At 44.5% G+C, this 20,544-nt stretch overlaps 1 long non-coding RNA gene across 1 annotated transcript; it reads right to left on the reverse strand.

Annotated features, from left to right (window-relative positions):
* Window positions 1-1,699: 1,699 nt before the first annotated feature.
* Window positions 1,700-9,835, reverse strand: LOC137561592 (uncharacterized). Its single transcript, XR_011030064.1, has 3 exons — window positions 9,722-9,835; window positions 6,666-6,837; window positions 1,700-1,913 (listed from the first exon to the last, which is right to left on the reverse strand). It is a non-coding gene; the product is annotated as an uncharacterized lncRNA (long non-coding RNA).
* Window positions 9,836-20,544: the final 10,709 nt, after the last annotated feature.

Below are 20,544 nucleotides of genomic sequence, written 5' to 3' on the forward strand. Positions count from 1 at the left end.
TGCTGTGAGTGTTGGGGGGGGATGCAGGTGCTGTAAGCGTTGAGGGGGTGGGGAGGATGCAGGTGCTGTGAGAGCGAGTGCTGGCAGGAGGGGGAGGAGGGGCAGGTGCTGTGAGTGTTGAGGTGGGGGGATTCAGGTGCTGTGAGTTTGAGTGTTGAGGGGGAAAAGGTGCAGGTGCTGTGAGTGTTTGGAGGGAGATGCAGGTAGCGGGAGTTTGTTTTGGAGATGGAGAGCGGAGTTGGTGCAGGTATTGTATGCATATGTGCCAGGGGGGAAGGGGAGAAGCAGTGCAAAAAAAACAAAAAACACTTGGTCCTTACCAAGTGCTGAATCTGACTTTGGCCAATTTCCGTCCCTTTCACCCATGTCCTGGACCACAGTGGGTATTTGTCTGGCACAGTAACAGCTGCAGGAGCATTGCAGCCTGAACTGTTCTCTTCCTGCAGCTCACCAGCTAATGTTAGCACGCTGCACTGCTGGGGCTGATGTATAGTCAGAAGCCCTATGGCGGAGGTTGTTTACATGAGCTGATAGTAGCTGATGCTCCAGTTTCATCTTCTAGTTCCTGTGGTCAGCCTTCTGCTGTACACAAGGACAAGCTGCATTGTTCAGAGCATAACGGGCTGTGGATGCAGCGGACTAGGGCGGCCACCAGCCTGTAATGGCTGCAGCAGTTTGGAGGTGATTACAGTAATTGTGAAGACAGCTCCTCACTTTGGCCACATGCCCCTGGAATACATCCACCTTAGGCATGGGCCTGTAGGGCCTTCCCAAAAATCCGTCCATGACAGTCAGACTTTAGAAGGCGGCACCCGGCTGGTTGGCTGGGAGTGGGGCAAACAAACAACTCACTCTCCTACTTCTTTAAGAACACCTCGCTTAGTGTGATTGTCAGTGGGGGTGGGCAGATACTTCCTCATCCCTCGGCCGCGTCCTCCACTCCTCCTCAGGCTCTGCCAGTGCCACTCCTCCCTTCTGCTGTTTGCCATGTAAGTCACAAGTGCCACAGATGTTGTCGGGTCTCTCCTACTCACTGTCACAGTCAGATTGGCACAGAACAGGCACAGCTTCAGCTTGATCCAAAAACCTCTCCTCTGCTATGGCAACAGATCTGGATCCTAGTCATAGCTGCCTGCAGGCAGCCTTAGCATCATGCTGTGAATCAGTCAGCTTACCGCCCTCTAATTCAAGCCGCCCGGAAGCATGCAATTCACGCTGGTTTATGGGAGAACCAGCCCTGCTTCCTCTACACTACTTTTTTTCAGAGCTGGGACAAGGTCCTCCAGCACCCAAGGCTGAGACACCAAAGTGCGCCCCTCCATCCCTCCCACCCCAGCCATCACACAATGATTGCTATTAGAGTAAGAGGTTCCCTGGGGTCCCCAACCCCTCCAACACCCTAATCTCTAGTTATCTGGCTTGCAGTCACTGCTTTCTTATGTCTCTCTGCTTCAAACATAAAAGGGGAATGATAGCTGAGTGAGTTGTGCGACCCCTACTACACTGCGCCCTGAGGCTGGAGCCTCTCTCGTTTCTGCTTCGGCCCGGCCCTACTTTTTTCCCCTAGTATTTACATACTTCTGTGACACAATCTTAACACTCAAATGTCTAGAATAAAATAATGTACAAATGGAGTAATTTGTATGAATGGATATCTATATGTCTTTTGAATTGCTGTGAGGAATCAGATAAGGCAGAATAGAACACAGAGTATGCTTTATTATGGATGATTCAAATTTCTGGCAGTCTAAACAGAGCTCTGTTCTTCCCACGTGGTGGGAAAGGTGACAGTGGGTATTGCTGAAGTGTCCTTTGCAGTTTACTCATCAGCTGTTCCATCCAGCATCCGTTGGAAGGAGAATGGACTGAAAATGTAACCTGTTCCTGAGTAGAATTTGTTCTGGAACTCCACCCTGCGGGGAAATGGAACAAAGCAGCTTGTCAGAACAGAGAACAGGAGAGATTAGATAATAATAGGACAGAGCACATAGGGGGTCAGGTAATGCTAGGTAAGAGTGCAAGTGTGATCACGTAGTATTAGGTCAGAGCACAGGAGTAGTTAGATGAAATTTGGACAGGACAACAGGGTGCAGAGCCGGGACAAGGTCCTCCAGCACCCAAGGCTGAGACACCAAAGTGCGCCCCTCCATCCCTCCCACCCCAGCCGTCACACACTGATTGCTTTTAGACTATGAAGAGCCACAGGGCCCACAACCTCCCCAATACCTTAATATCTAGTTATATGGCTTGCAGTCACTGCCATGTATCCCCTTTTCTTATTTCTTTCTGCTTCAAACACAATTAGGAGTGACAGCTGAATGAATTCTGCACCCCCTCCTACACTGCGCCCTGAGGCTGGAGCCTCTCCAGCCTATGCCTCGGCCCGGCCCTGACAGGGTGATCAGGTAAAATTATCCTATACAATAAAACCTAACTGTCGCTGTATTCAGCAGCTGTACCTGTGTTCCAGGTTTTTTTGTTACTGTGCATATGCGCAGTACTGACAGCCAGACCCGGGACAAGGTCCTCCAGCACCCAAGGCTGAGACACCAAAGTGCGCCCCTCCATCCCTCCCACTCCAGCCGTCACACACTGATTGCTATTAGACTAAGAGGCAGTAGGCACCCCAGGGCCCCCAACACCTTATTCTCTAGTTATCTGGCTTGCAGTCACTGCCATTTATCCCCTTTTCTTATTTCCTTTATTTAAATACAATAGGGGAATGATAGCTGAGTGAGTTGTGCGCCCCCTCCTACACTGCGCCCTGAGGCTGGAGCCTCTCCTGCCTCTGCCTCGGCCCTGCTGACAGCTGGGACCAGGGAGCGAGGCGGGCAAGCAAGGTGGGCGGGTGCGTGTGGGCAGGTGTGGGCACGCGGTTGGTGCGCAGCAGACGCGTGCATGTGCACTGGCGGCGGCGGCAGTGCGCATTCGCGCACAGCAACCAGCACTTCTCACCTTCTCTCACATAAGTACCAGCTACACATAGTATATCAATGATTTTCCTCCATGAGTAAATATAATTTGAATCACCTCCTCTGCTACCAGCAATGTCTCCTCTTTCCTTCCTCACACTTCACGTCTAACCCCAAACTTCCCCTCTGTGCCAAACACCACTTCCTCCCTGAGGCTCCATGTATTCCTTTGTATGCGTTCCAACACTTCCTATTAAATGTCTGCTGTGCGTTCCATCAAGTACAAAGAGACATCACCACCGTGTGGACAATATGAGAACTTCAGTGGAGTTCAAAAACGTTATAAACATACTGTACTGTATATCAATACTGCACAAATGGTGCCGTTTTCTTAATTTCCAAAACAACTGTTTTGGATCACTTTTTTTAGTCTGAGGTCATATTTCCTGGAGTTTTCAATCCACTTAACCCTTAAAATGTTTTGTTTTTTTTATAATTAACCTTAGTCACATCCTTAAGTATCACACAGCACTTATCAAGCACACTTTGCAATAGAAACTGCCCAGCCAAATTTTACAATATTTGGGATCTCTGGATAGAGGTTCACAGCCCCAATCTCTCTGGACTGCATTAAAGAGACTCCGTAACAAAATTGCATCCTGTTTTTTATCATCCTACAAGTTCCAAAAGCTATTCTAATGTGTTCTGGCTAACTGCAGCACTTTCTACTAACACAGTCTCTGTAATAAATCAATGTATCTTTCCCCTGTCAGACTTGTCGGCCTGTGTCTGGAAGGCTGCCAAGTTCTTCAGTGTTGTGGTTCTGCCATACCTCCCAACATTTTAAAATAGGAAACCGGGACACTGGCCACACCCCTAACCACACCCCCTAACCACACCCCCAACACACGCCTACCATCGTTTTTTTAAGATTTTTCTTTTAATTAATTTTTATGCCCTTATATTTTTTTTTTTACCAAATATAGCCTCATACACCCTGCCCGTGGGTGGGGAGGAGGGTAAGGGTGCCCATGGGTGGGAAGGAGAGTGAGGATGGGTGCCACTGCAAAAAAAAAAATGATCGAGGCACCAGCCGCGCCTGTGATATGCGGGATGCCGGCCATAGCATTACCACCTCCCTCCCTCCTTCCCTTGAGATCTGCCCCCCGTGTCCCCGTTAGCAGAGTGCGCAGCGAGCGGAGCGGGCTGTCATTACCTGCGTCCATGCACGGGTACCGATGTCTGCATCCAGCTTCCTGCTTCCTGTGACGTCACAGGAAGCAGATTGAAGCTGGACATCGGTACCCGTGCATGGATGGACGCAGGTAATGACAGCCCGCTCCGCTCGCTGCGCACTCTGCTAACGGGGACACAGGGGGGGCAGATCTCAAGGGAAGGAGGGAGGGAGGTGGTAATGCTATGGCCGGCATCCCGCATATCACAGGCGCGGCTGGTGCCTCGATCATTTTTTTTTTTTATCCACTGCCCACTGCCGCCCGGGACTTGGGGGGCTCATACCGTGACAGCGGGAGAGCCCCCCCAAATCGTGACGGTCCCGACGAGATCGGGACGGTTGGGCCCTCTGGGTTCTGCTATGAACTCCCCTTTATGCAGACTGCCTGTGTGTTATTTAGGATTAGAGCAGCTTCTCTCTTCTCTCTCTTATCTTTTACAAGCTGGATAAATCGTCCTCTGAGCTGGCTGGGCTTTCACATACTGAGGAATTACAAACAAGGGCAAAGCTGTTTGCAGGAAGAAAAGAGCAGCCTGAAACTTCAGTGCATGGGGGAAAGAAACACACAAATGATCTCTTGAGATTCAAAAGGAAGGCTGTATACAGCCTGCTTGTGTATGGATGTATTTTCTATGTGTGGACATGCTGTACATCAACCTACTTCCTGTTTTGGTGGTCATTTTGTTTGTTTACAAACAAACTTTTTAAAACTGTTTTTAACCACTTTTAATGCGGCGAGGAGCGGCGAAATTGTGACAGAGGGTAATAGGAGATGTCCCCTAACGCACTGGTATGTTTACTTTTGAGCGATTTTAACAATACAGATTCTCTTTAAAGAGAAACTGTAGTGAAAATAATGCTGTTTAAAAAAAAAAAAGGAGCAATTTTATTAACAATATCCTATACAATAAACCCTAAGTGACACTAGCTATCCCTGTGTCCCAGGTTTTTTGTTACTGCGCATGTGCGCAGTAACTGACAGCTCAGACCAGGGAGCAAGGCGGGCGAGGTGGGCTGGTGCAGGCGCGCGATCGGCGGCGGCCAGACACTGGGACAGAGCAAAAGGTGTGTAGGGCAACACTGGGACAGAGCACAGGGGCAGTAAGGTAACACTGGGGCAGAGCACAGGGGCAGTAAGGTAACACTGGGACAGAGCACAGGGGCAGTAAGGCAACACTGGGACAGAGCACAGGGGCAGTAAGGCAGCACTGGGACAGAGCACAGGAGCAGTAAGGCAACACCGGGACAGAGCACAGAGGCAGTAAGGTATGCAAAATCGATACACCACTGTCTACTATACAAATACACTTTATTTTCCATTGCTAATACAAAACCCCTCACAACCCATTAAAAAGCAGATCTGCGGAGTTCTTCCTAAGCTGACTAAATCTGTGGGGTCTGCCACTGCCGGCTGAGGGAAGTTCTGCGCACGGAGGGATGGTGAGAGCCCGCAGTGGCAGACCCCACAGATTGCTACGCAATGCATGAACTAATGCTTATGCCCACTTACACCTATAGCGCTTACTAACAAGCTCATGACATAGCCTGCCGGCAGGAGGGGAGCTGTCCCTGCAAGTGACATTTTAGAAAAACTGCTACCACAGGAGGGAATTCCGAAATCTTGGAGCACAAAAGTGCGCTGCCAGTGTGGTGGCCTAGTGTGTGTTACTCCCGGGAGTATGTGGACTTCCTCATATGTGTGAATGCAGTGGTGGAGTGAGTCTGGAATGGGTGACACAGCCGGCTGTTAGTCAGCTTAGGAAGAACTCCGCAGATCTGCTTTTTAATGGGTTGTGAGGGGTTTTGTATTAGCAATGGAAAATAAAGTGTATTTGTATAGTAGACAGTGGTGTATCGATTTTGCATTCTAGGATAACATATTCCCCACTGGCTCCCCGAATAGGGTGCACAAAACAGATAGTTTGGGCACAGGATATTGTTGAGAGGCAGTAAGGTAACACCGGGACAGAGCACAGGGGCAGTAAGGTAGCACTACAAAAGCTGGCAGATTGGGTGGAGAAGATGGCATATCTTGTATGGGCCAGGGGCCAAAGGAGAAGCATCCTGTAGGTAGGGGTGGTCAATTAGATGCAAATAATTTTGAACTGATGCAGTATTACTGTATGTAAATTTTGTATAACAATTGATCAGATTTTACCAGGATTTGATTTATTCATTTTCAAGATGCCTACATTTGCATACACAATTTGCATAATGCAGCGTAAACTCAAAAGGATTTGCACCTCATTGACCATCCTTACCCATAGGCAAGTAATGAAGCTTCCCTGCACCCCATGGCACACACCATTACAAATCTCCCTTATGGGGAAGTTGAGGAGTGGAGATTTTAAATTTTTTTTTTACCATTTTTACCATAAGGAGCTTCTAAATTGCTATTTTTGTAAAGTATTACACATTTCTAATACTAATAGTTCACATTTGCATATTATCATGCAAGATAAATACAAGATGATATTTAAAAGAGTACCCTGAAGCAACATTATGAAGAGGCTACATACCAGTGGAGACGCAGGGCATGCAGGAAGGCGGAGAGACCCTCCATGACCAGCAGGATGGCTATTGTCAGAACGGCAAAAGCAGCAAAGATTATAAAAACACCTATAAGGCCACCCCAGCTGGCACTGGACAGACCAGCATGCATCACCATCGTCCACAGTACCTCAGAGAGCTCTGCAGAAAGAAGAGGAGGGTAGATCAGTACAGAAACCACCACTTACCCCACAGTTCATTCCATACACTGGGAATGAATGTTCATAAAACAGGTAAGAAAAAAAAAGCAATTAGTTGTCCAAAACAAACAATCCTTTATTCATTGAACAGCTGAGACTTTATTCACATCTGTGGACATTGTTTGCTCTTGCTTTTTTTTACTGCACCTAAAGCAACTCCATTGTGTATTGCAAAAGTATTCGGACCCATCAAAAATATTTAATAGAAGGGAGGAGGGCTAGAAAACAGATGTATATATTAATGGACAACTGAAGTGAGAGGAATATGGAGGCTGCCATATTAATGTCCTATAAATCAATACCAGTTGCCTGGCTATCCTGCTGACTAACTGTCTCTTACTTTTAGTCATAGACCCCGAACAAGCATGCAGCAGATCAGGTGTTTCTGACATTTTTGTCAGATCTAACAAGGTTAGCTGCATGCTTGTTCAGGTGTTATTCAGACACTACTGCAGCCATATAGAACAGCAAGTCTGCCAGGCAACTGGTTTTGTTTAAAAGGAAATAAATATGGCACCCTCAATATTCTTTTAAGTTCAGTTGTTCTTTAACTACCCAACGACTGCGTCACGCCGATGGGCGTGACCATGGCATCAGCCCCAGAACCGCCTAACGCCAATTGATGTCAAGTCCTGGAGTTGCAGTTTACCAGGGTACGTGCCCACTCCGCTCCGTGATCATCCTGCTAGCCGTGATCGCTGCGATCTCCTGCATCGCTGTACGAGGGACACTCGGCTGTCCCTCAGAGTGGCTCCCGGTTGTGTGTCCTCTCATAGGCTGATTCCTATGAGAGGCGGGGATGAGTGCCAATCACCGTCCTATGGCAATTAAGACGGCATAGGTGGGCGGGAGGGAGGGGGAGGGAGGGAAAAGCCTCCCTTTTTTAATAAAATAAAAAAAAAAACATACACAGGATCGCAGCAGCAATCAGAGTCCTCCAAAAGAGTGTCCTATTAAGGACAATAAAAGGAGGAAAAATGCATTTGTGTGCTGAGTTGTAGGGCTGTGCAGCACGCTGACAAAGCTGCACAGCCCTCTATTGTGAAAAATGGCTTGGTCACAAGGGGGGTATAAGCCTGTGGTCGTGAACTGGTTAAGCAGTGTATGGCTGAAGGGTGTTAAGCATAGTTTTGACTCCCTAGTAGACAGACTTTTTTTTTGACCTTATGGGTTCACTTACCCTACTTCCTCTTCATTGTGCACCTTGGGCATTAGCCCACTGAAATATTATGTGTTCATGTATCCTCTGAGGAAGTGGGCCTCTGGCCAGTAAACACACATCGCAAAGTTTTCAGATTAACATTTTTCAAAGCCAACTTCTTCACTGACCTTAAAGCGGAATATAACCCTGCATTTCAACTTTGCTCTAAAACATTATTTACAGTATATTATATGCAACCAGCATTTTTTTTTTACTAGACCAGCATTGGAAGGGTTACACAGAGCTTTAAAGTTCCTGGAGATTTCTGCAGACGCATCCGAAGCTGACATAGATACATTTTGTTTACAGAAATGTATCCAAGTGTTGAATGTGACTCACTGTCTCTGACTGAGAAGGAGCTGGAGGACAGCCAAAGAGTGTGTAACATTTTTCAATAGAGACATTTAAGTGAATAGAATGTAACAATCTGAACTTCTGCATATCTCTCCTCGGAACTTTAAACCTCTGTGTTTAACCCTTCCAATGCTGGTCTAGTAAAAAAAAAATGCTTTTTGCATATAATATGCTGTAAATAATGTTTTAGAGCAAAGTTGAAATGCAGGGTTATTTTCCGCTTTAATTGTTAATTGCTTTAGGCCCCTTACCCACTCTAACATTTTTGCCACGATTTGCGGCAACGCAGTCCACAGGGACATCAGAAATACATAGACTGCACTGTGTGATGTTGACATTCAAGCGTTGTGATTCACTGCAGAATCCTAATGTATGGTTGCCGACAAAAATAAGCAGAAAAATTGTATTGGAATAGAAGTGCCATGTCTTGCATCAGCATGTCTGTTTCCTGATGCGCTCAAGTGGAGCAGGGGCCTTAAGACGTGTGCTTTAAAGGATGATCTGTAATCATTTTTAAGCCTTGTTGGCCTTGTCTTGGGCAATGACCTTGTCATATAAATAGACATGTTTTAAATTGTATTTGGCTGCCAATCACATGGGATTTACACTTTTCTTGTTAAAGGGGAACTTCAGCCTAAACAAACATACTGTCATTAAGTTACATTAGCTATGTTAATTAGGATAGATGGGTAATATAATTTTTTACCCACCCTGTTTTAAAAGAACAGGCAAATGTTTGTGATTCATGGGGGCTGCCATCTTTGTCATGGGGCAGCCATCTTTTTGGTTGAAAGGAGGTGACAAGGAGCAGGAGACACAGTTCCAACTGTCCTGTGTCCTGATCACCCCTCCCAGCTGCACACGCTAGGCTTCAAATGTTAAATTCAAAATGTAAGAAAAAAAAATTGCACCAAAACAGCAGAACGAGAGCAACAACATCAGAAATCCCATCATGCTTTGCACAGCATCAGGGGAAAAAAGCCCGGGCAGTTTTCTTCTGTGCAGCTAAAAATGAGGCTTGGATAAGAGAAACAAAGTTCTGATGCTGTGAAACTTTTAAAGAAACATCAAGCCTTTTCAGTGCTGCTGAGTAGATTTTTAGTCCGGAGGTTCACTTTAAGTATACACTTGGTATACACTGTATTTATACCCTGCCTACATTTTGCTTGTCTAAATACTCCCTTTTAATTATGTATGTAATAATTGAGTGAGTGAAGCTCACCTTAGTAATGAGTTCATCTTTTTTATATGGTCTGAGGAAGTGACTTACGTGCATGCGCCAGACTCAGCGCCCAGAGCCGCAGGTAGGAAGCTGTGTTAGAGATGCAGCCCAGGCAGTACTCTATGGTGTGAATTGCTTGATGGACAAAAATATCGCCAAAATCAAACTGCAGAGGAAACAGAAAACAAAGCAAACCACATTTTCACCGGTCTGCTTTCTTTTTTTCCTTTTTTTTTAAATATATATTTTGTGGAGTCAAGGTAAAATAAACATTGCAATCTCTCAAGTAATGCGCCGATATTTAAAGAGAGTCTGAAGCTATATTAAATAACTCTTTTTCTTGCGCAGTTAGCTTCAGCATTAAGATCAAAGCTAATTTGCCACATTCCTGTTTCAGAACGAGGTATTTATCCCCCTGAAATCCCCAAGGCAAAATTCTGCGATCGCAGAATTTTGTTTCCTGGTGGAGGCAGAGCTTTGCGCTGTAGCTTTGCCTCTGCTCCAGTCAATCTCAGCCGATATCTGCTTCTCCACGCCCCTCTCAGTCTTCTTTCACTGAGAGGGGCGGGGAGAGGCGGAGAATGACTGGACTGGAGGCAGAGCTACAGTGCAAAGCTCTGCCTCCCCCTGCCAGCAAATTATACAACCTAAAAAGTTGTAGAATTTTGCCCTGGGATTTTGGGGGTATAAATACCTTGTTCTGCTGCGGGAATGCGGCAAATCAGCTTTGATCTTAATGCTGAAACAAACTGCACACGAAAAAGAGTTATTTTATATGGCTTTGGACTCTCTTTAAACCAAGTACAAAACATGGCATCAAGCAAACTTGTTACAATCCTCAGAGTGGGTTTGTGGTACCAATGGTGTCCGAGGACCTTCCAAAGGAGACAGAAAACGAAACAGGGACGCCAGGAGCCCCTGATAGTGTAGCACGTCGAGGGCATGGGATACTCAACAGTATGTGCAGAATACTTATAATAATAGGTTGCTAGACCAGCAACCACAGTGTAACAGCTGGTGAGGAAAGCCCATCCTCATTTGGGTTCTTTAGTCTTCGTCAATGTAGGTCACTCTCCAGGCAAAGAAAACGTGGTGTAAGAGTTACAAGGAACCAACGTACACAGCCAACACCCCGAGCTGAGGGGGTTGGTATGGGATATTACTGGAAGGGAGGAGGCGCCCCAAGATGTCATGTGTAGAAGGGATAATGTCAGCTGGATAAAACATAAATAAATAGGCTTACCTCTAAAAGTAGGGGGTAGCCCAAAATAATATTTTTATCAGAAACCAGACATTTGAATGATAACGTGTTTTGCGGTTCGCAGTTCGCTTCCTCAGATCAAATAGCAAAAGTGTCTCATTACTACCGATTTGCAAGCAGGGAGGGCCTATATGAGGGAGGCTCAAAGTCTCATAGAGGCGCTCCCTGCTTGCAAATCGCTAGTATTGAGACAATTTTGTTATTTGATCTAAGGAAGTAGACGGCGATCCACGAAAGGTGTTATCATTCAAGTGTCTGGTTTCTATTAAACATGTTATTACTTTATTTGGGCTACCCCCTTCTTTTAAAGGTTAGCCTATTTATTTATGTTTTATCTAGCTGACACTATCCCTTCTATACATCACATCTTGGGGTGCCTCCTCCTCCCTGTAATCCTCAGAGTGGATCCTTTAATGGTGCGACTCATTTTAAATTGGCAAGTGCCAATAACAGTAACATTAAAGTTGTGTAGACTAGAGAAAAAAGAGGTGGAAGTTTAAGATATAAATATAGGGGAGAAGGAAGAAAGTATTGGGGAGGGGAGAGGGGGGAGGAGGAGGAGTGCATTCCCTGACGTTGGGCTCCCGCTTCTGACTAGGTTAGTCAATGTAAAAGCCAACAATAGTATTATTCTTGACCTTGTACTTCAAGAGTTACGAGGACGCAGTTTGTTAGCTGAGTGGTTGGCTCGTTATGGAATCAAGGGTTGTTTGGTCTGTCAAAGCATCTCTGACATATATCCAACATGCCTAGGCTGAGATGTATTTTTCCATCCTGTTTTGAGAAGAATGCACGGATTCCTCCATTTGTATTATATGGTTGATTGACCAGTTGTGGGAGTTGTAGGGTGTTTGTGGACTTCCATTGTCTTGCTTTGAGTTGCCTAGAAGCTACTAGGATATGTCTCAAAAAAGATTGATTGGCTTTTGATAATGAACCTGAGAAAGAGAGAGAGAGAGAGAGAGAGAGAGAGAGAGAGAGAAACTTGGGTTTTTTTGTTTGCTTGTTTTTTGTTTTTTTTTACAGGGGTTTCATATAATATGATTTATGTTTCAAACATGCCCCCTGTAATTTGGTTGGGCTGGGCAGTGTGTAATGACAAGAGATGGTCAATGAAATGCTAAAAATACTGTCTTGCATGCAAATTTATTGCAAATGGTTTGCAGCTTGGAATTGGGCTATTACGTTTCAGCAGGAAGTATATTTGGTTGAGCCAGTTCCAACCAGCATACAATTTGCAAGCAAAATGTGCTTGAAAGCAAAGACCTTTAAGCTTCTCATTGACCACCTCTAGTGATGACATCATCACATAACCGTTGTAAATTACCTGCTGGAAAAGCACTTTGAATGAGAAGCAATGGATTGTAATATTTTTCAAGGAGCAGTATTTTATTTTAATGTAAATATAGAAGTCTTACAGCTGTGTGTGGGAAGAAGATATGAATTACAAAATCATTAGTAGGCCATGGGGGAGTGCATAAGGCAGTAAGGAGTGTACATATGTTGATAATGTTCGTGAGACAGAAGAAATGGGGTGAATTATAGGCAAAGCACACGAGATAAAATTCAGTTCAGAGGTAAAATAAGATTAAACTGAGGTTAGTGTAGAGAGCTGCAGAAAGGAGCAGCACACGAGGAGTTAATGAAAAGGATAGATACATGTATCTGCAGCTAAGTTCTCTAATTTGGTTACAGTTAGCACAGTGTTGACATGATGTAAGCTTATAATCAAGAAAGTTGTCACTAATGCTGGGTACACACTATGAGATTTTCTGGTCGATTTACTGTCAGATCGATTATTTCCAACATGTCCGATTTGCTTTCCAATCGATTTCAGAGAATTTTCCAATAGATTTCCTATAAAAGTGAACTTAAATAAATCGGAAAATGCTCGGAAATCGATTGGAAAGCAAATCGGACATGCTGGAAATAATCAATCTGACAGTAAATTGACCAGAAAAATCTCATAGTGTGTACCTGGCATAAGGCCAGACCTCTTTTACTTGCCTTTAGCTGCTCAAGCAGCATTTTGCAAACATCTTGTGTGATTGTTGCCTGGGGTTTAGTGTGCCGGAGGAATCTGCATTCAGAGCCAGTTACAGAGTTTGTTCATACTTGGAGGCAGCATACATAAGAGATGTTAGATTAGAGACAATGGAGGTGCCTGATGCATGGTAGTCTGAGAAAAGAGTGTGGTTTTGGTTGAAGGTCTTGTCAGAATTCTAGCGGTTTTATTTATGCAGGAAAAAGCTGTCATAAGTGTATGGTTTAAGCTTTAATGTTCTATACAAAATTTCATTGTAAAGTGAAAAGTTAGAGTACTTTATATTGCTCTGTGACATAACATATTCCAGGCTGTGAGGCCTATAAGATTATTCTAGTTACAAAAAGTCAGAGCATTCTTGTTTATGCTAGTGCGTGGCCATGACATTTAAAGAGGCTTCTGTGTGAAGACAGAAAAGCAAATTAAACTCACATTACTGCAGTAATTATAAATGCACATAATTATTACACACAGATATTATTCATCTAAATATTAATGATCAATACAGTCCTTCTAAAGAAAGGAATAGTTATTGTTAAACCCTATATAATAGAATCTATTACTTTGAAACATGTAAGCTGTATTCTACCCGTGAAAGATGAGACAGTAAGACATTCTCGTGAGATTGTTATGGTTCTGGAAGAATTGTTGACGTGCTCCAGTCTCAGAAAGCTGATAACACATGATGTTTTGGGAACAAGTTATATAAATATTAAACAAAGAAGTTGTTTTCCCAATTAGTTAAAGATCATTCCATGATGCCACCTGGCGGTCTTATGAAATCAACATTATTAATACTGTTTGTTATTTGTTATGAAAGGCTGACCTCTGCCGGATGAAATTAGATATTTATTTCTTCATCAGAAAGACAAATATATGGAAAATAATTTTATATTATTAAGATTTAATATGCAATTATTTCTTATATGATTAATTGTTTTAAGAATTATATAATAAGCTTTATATTTAAATAAATATATTAGAAGCCCTGTATGTTTCAATAAGCCTTAAATTGCTGAAGGCTTTCACAGGTCTGGTTACAGTGTCAACCTGACCAATCTCATGTCTGGGGAAGTACCAAGACATTCCAACATAATTAACAGGGAACACTTTATCAGAAATGCGTCATGAATGACATTGTTTAGTCTCCATGTCTGGGTCAGCCAACAGACAAGATGGCTGTTGACGTCCATTTTTAATTACGTGCGTCAGAAATGACCTAAACAAAATGTCAAGCACTCCAAATGACGTTAATTCCCACAAGATAAGGTAATTAAGAATTTATAAACAATAATATTGTGACTTAGGTAATCAAAACATGATAAAGCATTGACGCACGAAAGCTTTAGCCAATCAGAGCCTGGGATTCAGGGAAAGTCCAGATTAGGCAGCCATATTGCCTCCAACCCCTATAAAAGTAGGGCCTGAAAGCTCATAGTTTGCAGAAGCCCAGCAATCTCCTGAGAAGACACATGAGGCAGAAGCTACCTTCCCACAAGTGGTTCTAGATGCTGAAGAGATGTCAGAGAAGGGGTAATATGCTTAATATTCTGGTGATTTACTTTATTAATTTTTCAGCATTAAGTTTTATTAAGATGTTAGCAAGAAGTTTTTTAGAAGCTATTTTTATGTTATTTCTTTAAGAAGATTACTACAAGTTTTACACAGCTACTAGATACATAGCTATTGATATAGATGAGACTACTTTTGATCTTATTCTACATAACACAACTGTTATATTCTTTTTTGAATGTACTTAGAAGATTGATAATTGCTTGGCTATAAAGTCTTGATAAGATGGAATACTGTTATAAGGAAACACTACATGGAACTGTTCATATTTTGTATATATGCTGTATGATAAGCAAATACAATTTTTTATATAAAATCATATACTGAGTGCTCTGATTCATTTCAAGGTATACCGTCAATCTATAATTACTGTTATAGAGGGTGCAGACCCCACTATGCCGGATTTATATGATAGCAACGCTTTAAGGGCTGGTCCTTTACTGAGTTAGCAATCATGAAAAAGGCAAAAACCGCTCGGGTTTTTGACAGTTGGCGCCCAACAGTTGATGGTTATCTTGATTGTTATCTTGAAGTATACTTTCTATGGTGGAAATATAGACCATAGTTTTCTATCGCGATAAGAGAATAAAAAAGTACTTATATACTCATATATAGAGTTGGATATGCATATGAAGCATCCAAAAATCTAAAGCAAAGAAGGAAGATATTCTTATGCTTAAAAATCTCATAGAAGAGAATTACTAATGAGCACACTCAGTTTATGGTCTATGAAAAGACTTAGAAGAGAAAATAAATACTTTGGCCTATTGAACCTGAGAAAAGGAATAGCGCTACATGTACTTTTCTGACAAAATGAAGCAGATTACATTGGAGCAGCATACTGAAGCAGAGTATATAGCTATACATTATGAAAATGGCTACCTTAGAAGTGCAGAAAACTTTTTGAGACAAGCTCAGTGAAAAAAGAAAAATGAGAGAGCAGATTTTGTCAAACATAGAACATTTTTTTTATATATACATGAAGAGAACTACTATCAAGAGAAGTAACATTGTTTTTTATACTGGACAATTGAACAGACTTTGTGATGAAAGCAAAAGCTCCTATAAATAACTTTTTTGAAAAAAAAAAGAGAAAAATCCTGTTTTAAAGATGTATGGCTCTTTAAATGTAGAAGACTACAGATACAAGACAAGTTGCAGCAGACATAAATGAGATGTAAGAAGAAATGTTTATTTTAATTTTTGTAATTTTTTTTTTTTTTATGAGAACAAGAATCTTTAGTGTGTGGTTAGCACTACTAGATGCCGACACAGAAGAAGACAAGACAATCCTCAAACAGGCAGCAACACAACATGCATTCAAAAATAGACTTAAAGAGATATGACACTTGATTTTTTTTTCCTCTCTCAGACTACAAATGAAAGATTTTTTTATATGACTTCTGAGTTTTTTTGTTGAAGATAAGAAAGAAAGAAAAAAAAAAAGGACTACTACAGTCTTTTTATACAGAAGTTAATCAACAATTATGCCTAGAAGGAAATAGAAGAAGAATGCACTAGTGAAGATTTAAGTTTTTTTGTTTGTTTTTTGTTGTTTGCCATGAGAAGCTAAAAGAGAGATGAAGACTCATATATAGCAGCTGCCATGTTGAGATGTAACGCATGAATATACAGAAGTGACCGTTAAACAAGAAGGTTTTTCATTTTTATAGTCCTAGCCTCAAGGGGGGAAATCTCTACTCATTTTTGAGGCTAGATCCTATTAACCACTTGCCGACCGCACGCTTATACCGTGCGTCGGCAAAGTGGCAGCTGCAGGACCAGCGACGCAGTACTGCGTCGCCGGCTGCAGCCTAATTAACGAGCGATCGCGCGGCTGTAGCCGCGCGATCGCTACGTCACACTCTTCGGCCCCCATGTGACTTCAGCCCGCCGGCCAATCAGCAGCGCCGGCGGGCTGTAAAAATTCAAATCGGCCAATAGAACAGGTATAATACAGTTTGTTTACGTAACAAACTGTATTATACTGCCTGCCTCCCGCTGGTGGTCACACTTAGCGATCGACCACCAGCGAGGAGAGCAGGCACAGTAAGCACACACACACGCACACATTAGGAGCCCCACAGACCCCCCGATCACCCGCAGCACCCATCAGACACCCCCCTGTACCCCCCTGCAGCACGCAGATCAGACCTAACCAACCCCCATATCACCCATCAATCAATCCCTGTCACCACCTGTCACTCCTATCCATCAGAGCAGACCCCCAACTACCCCTTAGGGGTATCTGATCACCCCCCACACCTCCAGATCTCCCCCCGACCCCCCCCCCCCCCCTGTATACTGAACCTATCTATCTCCCCTGCATCTGTCTATCTCCCCAGTGATCAGCTGCCAATCACCTATCAGTCACCTGTCAATCATCCCTTGTCACCACCTGTCACTGCCCCCCATTAGATCAGACCCCCAACTGCCCCTTAGGGGTATCTGATCACCCCCCACCCCTTCAGATCTCCCCCCCCTCCCCCCGTATACTGCATCTATCTTCCCTGTAATTGCCCGCTGATCAGCTGTCAATCACCTATCCGTCACCTGTCAATCATCCCTTGTCACCACCTGCCACTGCCCCCCATCAGATCAGACCCCCAACTGCCCATTAGGGGCTTCTGATCACCCACCCACCCTTTCAGATCCCTCCGAGACACCCCCCCCTGATCACATCAGCAGTCCATTGTTTACATCTGTTTTTCCCTGTAAACACCCACTTATCACCCGTCAATAACCCATCTATCACCACCTGTCACTCCTATCCATCAGATTAGACCCCCAACTACCCCTTAGGGGTATCTGATCACCCCCCACCCCTTCCGATCCTCCCCACACCGTCCTAGTTCATTGATTGCGTATATTCTCCCCCCTGCCATTGTGTATCTTATCTCCTGTCTGTAAGGCTTGATTGTGCTTTGTTTGGCTACAATTGTCTCAATTGCACTGTGATTGGCATCGATTGTCGTGTGATTGGCTTCGATTGTCACGTAATTGGGCTTCGATTGTCGCGTGATTGGCTTCAATTGCCCGTAATTGGTTTTGATTGTGCCAATTGCCCACTGATTGGCTGTTTTGCCCTGTGATTAGCATCGATTGTCGTGTGATTGGCTTCAATTGTCACGTAATTGGTTTTTGATTGTCACGTTATTGGATTCAATTGGTCCGTGATTGGCTTTGATTGCGCCGATTGCTGTAATTGTGTTGTAATTGTCTCGTGATTGTTTTTGATTATTTGTGATTGCTCTCTGATCCCCAACCCCCCCCCCCCCCCCCCCTCACCATCACCATCACTATCACTATCCTAGTGATCTAAAAACTTTTTTAGTATCACTAGTGGTAACAAACAGTTAGGCCAGTTAGCTAAGCAAAAGGGTTGTTAGTGTCAGTTAGTGCTCAGCCCACTGCACCACAGTCACTAATTAGCGTCATCACTGTCGCTAATCAGCATTGGTACTATATAGTATCTGTAAGTGATTATTAGTGATCACAGTCAGATCTATATTAGGGTCTCTAGGATCCACAAAAAAACGCAGTGTTTGCCCGATCAGACCTGATCGTTCGCCTGCACTGCGTTCAGCCCGCCCCACCGCAGTGACAGAAATTTCTTTTTTCTGATCACTGCAAAAAACACTGTACACAAGCTGTGGCACTGTAAACATCAGTTTTGATTTTTTTTATCTAAACTCAGTGACCACAGCTTTCTACCTCTCAAGTACTCCCTTTCGCTAGGTAGGTGCTCTTTTCCTGGGTAGTCTCAGAGGAATACCTCCTAAATTTAGCAGGCCACCATGGCAAAAAAGAGGTTTTCCAATGAAGACATCTACAGGTACATGGACCAGTCGGATGAGGATGATTGGGTCGACTTATTCGACGAATCTTCGGGTTCAGAGTACGATCCTGTAGACAGCAGTGGCTCTCAGACCGATAGTTCCGATGACGAGGTTGAGGTCCCGGCTAGAGCCAGGCGTACCACACCCCATGTCACTGGACTGCAGGTGGCGGAAGATCAGTCTCAAGGGCAGCAGAGTGGCGCTGATCTGATTTTTCTTGGTGAGGCATGCACCAGCAGCGCAGCATCTCCTGGGCCTATCAACACCAGTACTTCCGCAGAAGACCCTGATGAAGTGGCGGACACCATCCTGGAAGTAGAAACTGGTTCGGTGGTACGTGAATTAAGATCCGATCCGCAGCCACCAAGTAGACGGGCCCGTACTCCCATTGGTTTTCCAGAGGTGCTGGCAAACCCTGATTGGCATTCCCCTGATCCCGCCGCACCCATACTGCCCCCTTTCACCGCCCAGTCTGGAGTCCAGGTGGAGACAGTTGAACTAGGATCGGCCCTAGACTTTTTTGAACTGTTCCTCACCCAGGATCTCCTTGACTTAATTGTGGCTGAGACCAACCTATATGCCACACAATTTATAACCACCCATCCGAAAAGCTGCCACGCCCAGCCTTTTCGGTGGAAACCACTCCAAGTTTCCGAACTTAAAATTTTTTTGGGCCTTCTCCTCAACATGGGTATTACTAAAAAAAATGTATTGCGCTCTTATTGGTCTACACGCCAAATACATAACATGCCCGTGTTCTCTGCTGCCATGTCCAGGACGCGATTTGAGATCATCCTGCGCTTCCTGCATTTCAATGACAACGACACCTGTCATGAAAGAGACCACCCAGCTTATGACCGGCTCCACAAAATTCGGCCCCTCATAGACCACCTGTCATCCACATTTGCAGATGCTTATACCCCTGAACAGAACATCTGTGTAGATGAGTCCCTCGTACATTTTACCGGGCGCCTTGGCATCAAACAGTACATCCCAAGCAAGCGCGCCCGGTATGGGGTGAAACTGTATAAGCTCTGTGATAGGGCCACAGGCTATACATCTCGTTTTAGGGTCTATGAGGGAAAAGACTCAAAATTGGAGCCGGTCGGATGTCCTGACTACCTGGGGAGCAGTGGAAAGATTGTGTGGGACTTGGTGTCACCCTTGTTCCAGAAGGGGTACCATCTTTATGTGGACAACTTTTACACAAGTGTGGCCCTCTTTCAGCACTTAAAGTTAGAAGGAATCCGATGCTGTGGCACCGTGCGGCCTAGTCGCCGGGGCTTCCCCCAACAGCTCGTTAACACCAGACTTCAACGGGGGGAGAGGGCCGCCTTGTGTACCGATGACTTGCTCTCGGTGAAATGGAAGGACAAGAGGGACGTTTACCTTCTGTCTACCATTCACACAGACACGACAGTACAAATTACACGGGCAACAGAGGTCATTGAAAAGCCCCTCGCCATCCACAGCTATAATGCCAACATGGGAGGGGTGGACTTCAATGACCAGATGTTAGGGCCCTATTTAATTTCCCGGAAAACCAGACGCTGGTATAAGAAAGTGTCTGTGTATTTAATTCAATTGGCGATGTACAACAGCTTTGTTCTCTACAGTAAGGCTGGGAGAACTGGATCTTTCCTTCAATTCCAGGAAGACATTGTTTCGGCACTCCTCTATCCAGAAGGTGACAGAGCCCAACCCCCAAATGCAACTAGCCGGCTGCATGGAAGGCATTACGCCTACCCGATTCCCAGTACCCCAACTCAACGCAACCCCAGAAAAAGATGTCGTGTCTGCAGCAAGGCTGGAATAAGGCGTGACACCCCCGTTTACTGTCCCCGCTGTCCTGACCAGCCTGGCCTATGCCTAGGGGAGTGTTATGAGAGGTACCACGAGAAGGCACACTTTTAGAACCTAGGGAACTACAGACACAGCAGTAGGCACACAAGGGTCTCTCAGTGCTATTTCACACTGGCGCGATGCGTTAGGGCAAATTGCCTAGCAAAAGTCACACTTTGCGGTCCCCCCCTACGCCGGAAGTGCTTGACTTAACGCTAGTGCATGCCTACGTTACTGCGTGGCTTCTGCGGCAATTTGGGTCGGCCCGGAAGTCATGTTAGTCTACGGCGACGCAGTTAATTACTAGGCCGAA

Source organism: Hyperolius riggenbachi, chromosome 3 (genome assembly GCF_040937935.1).
Source record: "Hyperolius riggenbachi isolate aHypRig1 chromosome 3, aHypRig1.pri, whole genome shotgun sequence".
Lineage (NCBI taxonomy): Eukaryota > Metazoa > Chordata > Amphibia > Anura > Hyperoliidae > Hyperolius > Hyperolius riggenbachi.